General features: G+C 33.8%; 1 pseudogene; it reads right to left on the bottom strand.

Moving 5' to 3' along the window:
• Positions 1 to 386: 386 nt before the first annotated feature.
• On the bottom strand, positions 387 to 1,308 carry LOC140230782 (uncharacterized; annotated as a pseudogene).
• Positions 1,309 to 7,578: the final 6,270 nt, after the last annotated feature.

The following is a 7,578-nucleotide window of genomic DNA, read 5'->3' on the forward strand; positions in this document are numbered from 1 at the left end:
CTATCTAGTGCGCTCTTAGTAGTCAATTCTTGTGCATGGACACTCATCCTACCAAGTGATGTGCTGGGCAAGACATCATGACATTACATTGGCGTCAATAAAGAATGACAGAAACATTTTTCTTTTTTTTTTACAATAACTGTCAGTTTTGTCAATTGCTTCCTTTACCCAAAGTAGGGCAGAGTACCCCAAAGTTTAAACACCTGCGTTTTTCTCTCTTTTTTTTTTGTTGTTGTTGACATGCATACTATCTTGAACATCAACAACATCTCTGTACTATTATACAAAACGATGGACATAGAGATCCATATTAGTTTTTCATTGCTTCTGTATGGTCTGGGTGACTGGATGTGCATGAACCATTTATGATTCATTGTGACATAATTCTACATTTGACAAGTAGCACTATTATGGCCAGCATATTTGCCACACTTTCCACACTTGGATTTTCGTGGAAGTTTTATGCCTTTGTGTGCACGGTAGAGGCGTCTATTGCTCCTTCGCATGATCTGGACTAGTGACTCAACTCCTCTTCGATGATTAGTACCTCTAAAGTACTCCGTTGTTGTCATGTCATTTAATTTTTCTAGTCCCTGAGCATTGAATATGTGGATAGAACCTAGCCTTTCTATGATATCAGCGGCATGTACTACAAAGAGATGCATGTAGTGGGTTGCTATCTTCGAAGTGCAAGCATCTACCAGGTTGTCATACCACTCAACCAAGTCACTTCTCAACTTTGTCAATTTGGCAGGTCTGTCAGGAGACATGGCCTCAGCCTTCTTGAATGATCGAACATCGTCATACAGAACCCTAAACCTGCACCATGCATTTACCACTACATGTCCGTGTGCATGAGAGTCCACAAGCTTTTCTATGTCATCCAAGACTTTCTCAACTTTTTGTTTTTCTGGTCCTCTCAGATCCCGGCATTTGACCATTTTGGCATCTTTGTCATAAGCCAGAGGAGCACCACGCACACCTGCTTTCTTCAAGATGTCTTCCATCTTAGCGCATCTTTTCATTTTTTTCAGGAGCATAACACCTACTCACTGATCCAATTTCTTGCAAGTCAAGCTCGTTGATCATTTGAATAATCTTCTTCAGTAACCTGTCTGTGATTCTAAGATACATGTGCAACGTATCAAAAACTACGTTCTCCGTTCCGATCGACTTGAATATAGAATCTCGTACACAGGGATATCCCTTTTCACCGATTCTCCTGGGCTGTTTTGGAGCTGTAACATGCAAATGTTGACTATCAATCAGGCAGTAGATACACGGATATTTGGAATTGGCCGCTCCCATTCCACAGATGGTTAGACGAAACTTGTAATCTCCTGATAAATGATATCGAATAGTGTACTCCAACTCGTCAATGACAACACTTGTGAAGGAAGCTACATCCTGCACTATATCCACCAAGTGTTCTTTCAACTGACTGTATTTCTCTTCATCGCAAAGTATCGCTATGGGATGATGTACACTTGCGGAAGTTGCATTGGCTTCATCGTTTAGAATTGTACATGTGACATTCACGTAATGCCAATTAATGGCCTACCACTGTGCCATCTCCAGTTATCTTCACATCTACGTTCTGCTTACCTTTTCCAAGTATGCCCTTGTCTACAAGACATTCAATTTCTTTTTTCAAAAGTACCTTTATATCTCTTTGAACTCCTGGGTTAGACGACTTGGTTTTGGACAAAGGGATATCCATTTCGCATTCAGTGATTGTCATGTGGCTTTTTACTTTTTTGAGATTCGGGATATTGCTGATACACGCAAGTGCATTCCAAGACTCATCTGAGATGCCATGAGCATCCTTTACTAGCACGGCGAGATTTACCCTTTGTAAAATGTTCTCTTCATTACATCCTGTCATGCTACACAACTCTTCTGTATCTTCAATCAGAGAAATATCCTTCAGTTCTCCACTGTTTGTGTCTCTTACAGTGATATGTATGACACGAACACCCCACGAATCAAGAAATTGTAACCTGGCCCGACACTCTTCTTTGAGATGCATTGAGAGTCTCCTGGCATGTCTCCTTGAGTAATGTTCTTTTCTCATCCATGCTGATCGCTTGCCTGATTGTCTATTTCTCAGTAACATAGAGAGATGCAGAGCACGTTTCTTGTACTTTTTCCTGATCAATTCAAGGTGTTCATTCTTTTTCAAAGCTTTTTCAAGCTTCTGTTTTATGTCTGTCAACTTCTCATTTTTTCTTTTCAGTTTCTTTATGGTATCAAGCAGACTTTTTTGCGGACATTCTGATTGCAAAATTTTAAGCTGCCATGTCTTTGTCTTTTTAAGCCACTTACTGAACAGAGCTCGCTGCTTCCCTCCACGTCGTGACTGCTTTATTCGAGTAATAAGTCCTTTAGGTCTGATTAGATACGATTTTATTGCATTCAGTAGACGAGGAGTTGAAGAAATATTCATAGAATAATGTTGACATATAGAAGAAAACACAATGTTTGAAACCTGTTGTGGACCCTTATGCATATGTAACTTTGTAACTTCAGTAACAAAAGCCAGATCTACATTTAAAAAAAAGTTTGCCATAGTTCATGAATAAATCAAACTGCATAAAAAATATGGAAATGACGTTTGAGTGTAAAATGTCTAAATAACTTTGAAACTAAGAAACTGTACAACTCTTAAACAACCCTGAAACAAAACGTTGTTGTGTCTTGACTTCATTTCTGTTGTTTCCACTCTTCTCGAGTTCCATACGACCTTATGAACCTCAACATCAGATAGTGCCCTCTCTCCAGGTGATGTTCTTGCAGGGTACCACTACGTTCCACAAATTCGGTAATTGGTCTCATTTTCCTGAGCTTTAGGTAAAGGCCCTTTTCTTTCACGTATGCGAAATCCCCTGCCATATTGGTTATTCTTACGTTCCAGTCGGGTCCGAGGATGGCATTCAGCTCATTCATTAGGTTACGGTCTTGAGTATTTTTACAAGGTGCAAATACTTCCTCGAACACCAGTGGATCTACAGGGACACGTGCCACGCACTCCGGATTCTGGTTTATGCTGATTGTACTTGAACTTGAACTTGAACTTTATTTTGTTTCATTTAAAAAACATAATTTGTACAATGACAAACTGAGGACAGTAAACAAGTACATGAACATGCATACGTAACATAATAACAACTATAAATGAAACATGGAAGCTACAAAAGACCGGAGTCTTGTCAGGGTAGTTCCCAACAGACAGAATAATAGGAAATAATATTGCATTACGATCAAGACATAGGACAGGTGAAAGTATTACAAAAAAAAAACAAACAAACAAACAAACAAACAAACAGAAAAACATACACAAAAAATATATTATCATTGATGAAATTATAGTGTTTAGTCATATCACCCCTAGAAAACAAAAACCATAAAATTATCTATTACCATAGTGTATTTCATAATAACAAATCTAACTTTCTAACAAGTGTCTTTTCAGATTTTTCTTAAAAATATTTGTAGTTGGAGAATTTATAACTGTATCTGGTAAAGAATTCCACAATGAGGGTCCAGTGTGTCTAAGTGTGTGCATTGCATACATCTTATCTACCTTAAATAAATGATATTTATTACTACTGCGAGTATTATAACTATGAATTTGATAATTAGATTTAAACATACCAGAAATCATCTCAGGTAGCAAATTCATTTTATGCTTGAACATATACATAAGAATATTAAACTTATTCAATTGATATATATTCAAAACATTCATTTTCAGAAACAGAGGGATTGACGGCGCTTTATAATGCGAGTTTGTACAGAGTCGAATTGCTCTTTTTTGAAGGATAAAAGTGTCGTGTAAATTTGATTGAGGAGTATTCGCCCATACAGCATTACAATAATTCAAATGAGATAAGATCAAACTGTTATATAACAAAATCAAAACCTTTGCAGGTAAAATACCTTTTAACCTATTAATTACTCCAATATTTCTCAAAATTTTTTTATTCATCATAGTTATATGTTTTTTCCAGTTCAAATTACAATCAATATAAACCCCTAAAAATTGTGTATATTCTACTCGAGATAATTTTACATCATTCATTTTTACATCATAAAGTTCCAATTCTGGAATCTTTTTCCTACCTTTAAAAAAATACATATAATTTGATTTTTCAATATTAACAATTAATCTGTTGTCACAAAACCACTTTGACAATTTGAATAACTCATTATTCAAATTATCTATCAACACATTCAAATCAGAATGAGAAATCAATAAAGTAGAATCATCAGCATATAAAATAAATTTAACCACACGTGAAATATTACACATATCATTAATGAATATCAAAAATAGCAATGGACCTAATATGGAACCCTGGGGGACTCCACGTAAAATATCACATGTATCCGATAAAGTATCTTTATATAATGTAACTTGTGTCCGATTGTTCAAATAACTTCTAAACCACTTTAATGAATGACCTCTAATACCATAACAATCAAGCTTTTTAATCAATATTTCATGATTTATCAGATCAAAAGCTTTAGACAAATCAAGAAAAACTCCAATAACATGCAGATTATCATTTAACGCAGTAAGAATACTATCTTGCAGATCTACAAGAGCCATTTCAGTTGAAAAATTAGAGCGAAATCCATATTGAGAATTACATAAAATATTGTTGTATGACAAAAATACATGCAAACGGTTATATACAATCTTTTCAAGGATTTTTGAAAAACATGGTAATATTGATATTGGTCGATAATTTCTAACAAAATGCTTATCTTCTTTTTTAAATACTGGAATAACTTTAGCAACTTTCAATTTCATTGGAACAATTCCTGTTACTAATGACAAATTAAATATATGAGTTAAAGGCTTCAACAATAAAAATATAACTTGCTTAATCAAAATTATCGATAAATTATCGATTCCGGTGCTTGCAGAATTTTTCATCCCTTTAACTATATCATATATTTCATGATCTTTGACAGGAAAAAAGAAAAAAGAATTGTTTGACTGATGAGAAACAAAATTCAATGGATCTGAAAGATAACCATATTCATCTTCATTAACTATATTTCCTATATTAACAAAATAATCATTAAAACAATTTGCAATTTCTCTTTCATCTGTTATCTGCCGACCATTATGTAATACATATGAAGGATAACTTGACCTTTTCTTCCCTAACAATCCATTTATCACGGACCATGTTTTTCTTAAATCATTTGAATATTTGTGAAATCTATCATGATAATATTTTTTCTTGGCATTCCTCAACAAAGTAGTTACCTTATTTCTCACTTCTCTATACTTCCTATTTACATTCTCATTATTATCTTTAATACTTTTCTTTAATAGTCTGTGTTTTTTATTAATAAGGGACAACAGTTCAAATGAAATCCATGGTTTCCTAATTCTACTACTATGCTTCTTTTTCTTAAAGGAAAGATGGCGGGATGCATCTTTAATAGTGTTTTCAAAAGTATATAAAAATAAATCGTATGCAACATCTGGATCTTCCTTATTCAACACTTCACTCCAATCTATTGTGCCTAATTTTTCTCTAATACATTCCAAAAACTTGGGATTATGACATAAATTTTGAGAATCATAACTTGTTGTGGTTTCATAACAATATTTGATGTCAAATGAACTAATTGAAAAAATAGGAAAATGATCCGTAATATCTGAATAATATATACCGGGAATAATACGGGAATTATAATCATTAGTAAATATATTATCAATTAATGATGCCGAATATCGGGTTACTCGTGTTGGTTTATCTATCAATGGAATTAAAGAATTTATATTCATCATACCCAAAAAATCACATATATACTTTTGTGAGTTATTCAATAAATTTATATTGAAATCACCCATTACATATATTATCTTATTTTCAGTGTTAAGTTTGTCCATAATCTCTTGAAATAATGAAATATATGTTTGAATGTCTCCATTCGGTTTTCTATATGAAATACCAATAACAATATTCTTCTTACAAGGAAAATCAAGTTCGATAAATAAAATTTCACATAAATCACTTACCACCATCAAATCATTTCGAACACTATAACTCAAGTTATTCTTAACAAATAATCCCACACCACCACCTCTGCCATTCAATCTATTTGAGTTCACAAACGAGTAACCGTCTTTATGAATTAGGTGTTCATTATCAGAGTGTAACCAGGTTTCTGAAAATCCATATACTGAAAATGAACAAGGTAACATAGACATAAACTCATCAATAGCAAAGAAATTATGATGTAAACTGCGAGCATTAAAATGCATTACACTAAATGAATTACAATCAATATCAAATTCACCGTCTGAAGGAAGATAATAATCACATGTATCAATATTTGTATCAAAATCTATATAATCACAATCAAACTTACTTTCACTTTCATTATCTGCTAAATGGGATGTGAAATATCCAAGGTTCTTTAATGTACAAAACGAAATAGGGGACTGGTGATGTGATTGGTTGTTGTCAGAGAACAAAGAACAAAAATCATCCTTATCCAGTACAGCAAAGGAAAAAATATCGTGCATACACATATGAGTGTCTATTTCAGATTCAGGGGCCTTAACAACACAGAAACAATCACTTAAGTACATTTAGATCAGCATAAACAGACAAAAACAAACAAATATGTACCGCATATAAATAAAACAATACAGAATCTTTCATGTATTCAAAAGTATAAACATCGTATGGAATTACAAATATGACAAGAATATAATAAAAACATCCTGCCAGGTTTTCAAGGAGAAGTAATGAGGTATAGATCTAGGTGAGCTTTTCTCCGAGCAAAAACTTCACGAGATTTATATGTGGATACAAGCATACAGATATACACTTCACCTTCGCAAGTACATAAGATGGACCCGTACATAATGTGCATATATGTTCTTAAGAACGGTGAGTACATGCATTTTCAAAATACGGATATGAACATAATTATGAGGAATGTTGAAAATGCACAACATATTATGTTTCGACAAGATTACATTGTCAAACAGAAAGAAAGAGAGAATGGGAGAGAAGAGAAAAGAGGAATGGAAGAGAGGGCAAAAGAAGAGCAACAAACATATTGACATGGAAATTGACCGATACATGTACATTATTCTCAAACACCATCAACGTCTCTCTACTTAAAATTTCTTCGATAATCGTACCGAGAAAAAAGAAAAAAAAATATGCAAGCATGCATTGAATATACATAGATATGGATCTTTATTATTAATACATGAGTATTCAATGTGCATGCATTATACTGTATACACATTTCTATGCACACCTGCAGGGCAGCATTACAAAACATATCCAAAATTAGCGTGTAGTAAACATATATAAGGTAGATACTGCACAAACGTATAGAAAACAGAGTATGAAGACGGGTGATAAAATGTTGCAGTGCGCAGCATTTTCTTCTTACTACAAAATGGCAATGTGAGATAGTTAGAGAGAGAGAGAGAGAGATCTGGAGAAGAGACATGGGGGAATGCAGGAAAGAGCGAAGGAGGAGCAACAAACATTAGTACATTGTAAGTACTGACATGGCAGTAATCATAAA

The sequence above is a fragment of the Diadema setosum genome, chromosome 7 (assembly GCF_964275005.1).
Source record: "Diadema setosum chromosome 7, eeDiaSeto1, whole genome shotgun sequence".
Taxonomy (NCBI): domain Eukaryota; kingdom Metazoa; phylum Echinodermata; class Echinoidea; order Diadematoida; family Diadematidae; genus Diadema; species Diadema setosum.